General features: G+C 35.9%; 1 long non-coding RNA gene across 1 annotated transcript in view; it reads right to left on the bottom strand.

Annotated features, from left to right (window-relative positions):
* Positions 1–294: 294 nt before the first annotated feature.
* LOC102385955 overlaps positions 295–2,562 on the bottom strand; it is a 15,788-nt gene continuing 13,520 nt past the window's right edge. The window contains exon 3 of the long non-coding RNA XR_324826.1: positions 295–715. This is a non-coding gene — a long non-coding RNA (uncharacterized LOC102385955). The remainder of the gene's footprint in view (positions 716–2,562) is intronic.

The following is a 2,562-nucleotide window of genomic DNA, read 5'->3' as shown; positions in this document are numbered from 1 at the left end:
GATGAATTAGTAGATGCAGATACATGCATATATAACTTAATAACTTTCCAACTGACTCAATAATCCCTGGAAATTTATAACTTACTTGGCTTTCAGCCTTTGTGCAAAAGAAATTGATGGTAAAAATGCAAACATTTAGCTACACTCTAGTTTTAAAGTTTGCCACAATATGTAGGCAATCTTGTTTCCTCTCTGGATTATTATATTTTTCCTCTCGGGGCTTTTTTTTTTTTTTTTTTTTTTTTTTTTTAATAGATTTGATGTGCTTGGGAGTATCAAGTACATAGTGTGTTACATTTAATATCTAAATACAGAAGTTGACAGCAAGCCAGAACAAAGATGACATGATTTGACCGTTGTCCCACTTGCTTGGCTCTGACATGACTTTTCCCTCCTTTGACCAAGCATTAAATGTCAATTGAGAAAAGCCGATACTGCCCACTGCTTCCTTAGGAGCATGTTGGCGGTGTGGTATGTAGAAAATGAGGGCTCCAAAACACGTGCTTCCCTGGTGCTGTCCAATTAGACTGTGCATGTGTAGCAGAATGTGAAGTCATATCTTAGGCATAAATCAAACTCATGGCCTCCGGATCACATGATACCTTGTCCCGACTCCAACCATCAGGAATGCTTCTTGTCAGGAAACATGAAGTTCCCAGAGAAGTCCCAACTGCTATTTGACATAACCTGCGTGCTATAGAAAGGATTCTTTAACCTATCAAGGAAAGATTTTAAAATGTAATATGAAATCTGTGACAACACATCCTTCCTCCCCTCCACCAAAAGAATTTATCTGGCAACTTAGAGAGTCTCTATTAGAACACAGAAATAGGCTTGAAATAGAATAAAAGTACAGAAGTGCTCAATTGCTGTAGTTTGATTTGTCTACTGCTATTAGAACAGGGATATGCAGATTTCATTTGGGATTTCTGAAACTGTTAAACGTGTTTGTGTTGATTTCAATGGGGTTTATAGTAGACTAACGCTGAGATCTTCTGAAGGTCAAAATTCTGCTCCCATTTACTCTTCTGTACTGGGATGCCATGAGCCCCATGACGCTTCAAATTATGATATAGAATTGAAACAGGCAAACTACTGTTCTCTATTTTCTACTTTTTCCAATAATCATATAGGTGTCAATGGAGGCTGCAGGGGGGAAAAAACAAGAGAATTGTTCCCCAAAATATAGGACACTTACATTCATAAGCTTATATATGCATTTCTGATAGCAATCTATTGAAAATTTTATTTTGCATGCATGAAATCTGAACTAACACTTCTGCAGGTCAAGCAAGTCCAGAATATTTCCAGACTTCATACCACACTGAATGTCAACAGCAGCACTACAACTGTAAACTTCTTCAATCCCAGTCCCACTAATGTGGCTTCTATCTGTGTCAAGGAGCTCTGAATGACTACGCAGAAGTCTGTCCTTTAAATAAAAACAGATGTGAAAAAAGAAATAGATAGTTTAAACAGTCAGTGTTTTGATCCGTTAGCCCTCTGAGGATCAGTCACAGGTAGAGCCAACCAAAAAATTCTGGTGCAACAGTTTTCCATTGGAAAATGTTGGTATGACAAAAATCAAAACATTTTACAGGATCATGTCACTCAATATTTTTATAGAAAAAATATTTAAAAATGATGTTTTGATCCTATATATAATATATAAGTCAAGACACAACATTTCAGAGTTGTCAAAACATAGCATTTGAGACTATTCTGTTTCATAGGAAATTACAAGATTTTGATTGATTTTTTGTTCCAATTAAGAATGAACCCAAATTTCAGAATCTTAAAATTTCTCTAGGGGTGGCAATACTGTTTTCTGGCCAGCTACAGTCAGAGAGTATAATAAGCTACACTGAAGAAAAGTTGAGCGAGGTATGGAAAATACCTCTTTCCATGTCAAATTAATGAAGATACAGCTTGGAATTTTCAAAGGCAATCAAAGATGTTAGGAAATGATTGCCTTTGAAATGTCAGGGGAATTGGGTAGCTAACTTTTTTTTAGGTTTTTCTGAATATCCTACCCACAAAGAATGAATTAACAAATAAAGATATTTCAGTGGTTGGGAGACTGTCACTGTATACAATAGATTAATTAATTTTTGACACTACAGTTATGGGAAGATTTTAACAACATTAAATGGTCTGATTCAATGCCAAAATGCTATACAGTTCTCAAGCTTAAATATTGTCTGACATTCCAGCTTCATTAATTTAATTGGTGTGCAAACAAATGGAAGTAAAATAATGTTGTATTAGTTGAATGACAGGATCAATTCAGAACTTCAACTTCAAGTCTTTCTGGGCTGGAGCCACAGGAACTTTAGCAGAAAGGAAGGGGAAGGCGGGGGCAGGGGAGGAGACAGTAAAAATGGCATATAGTTTTTATTCTTATTCCTCCTATTTAAAATGTCTTTGGTATTATTTCTGCCTGCCTGTGTGTTTTACTTTCAGCTTCCCTACTCAGCTAGTAGCCTTCATTACAGTTCCTAAAACAAATGAAACAATCGCTATGATAGACATGCTGAAAATTGTATAAACTACATCTGAGTC

This window comes from Alligator sinensis, unplaced genomic scaffold (genome assembly GCF_000455745.1).
Source record: "Alligator sinensis unplaced genomic scaffold, ASM45574v1 scaffold1347_1, whole genome shotgun sequence".
In the NCBI taxonomy this organism is placed as follows: Eukaryota; Metazoa; Chordata; order Crocodylia; family Alligatoridae; genus Alligator; species Alligator sinensis.
The sequence above is the reverse complement of the archived record's forward strand: the minus strand, read 5'-3'. Positions and strand labels throughout refer to the sequence as shown.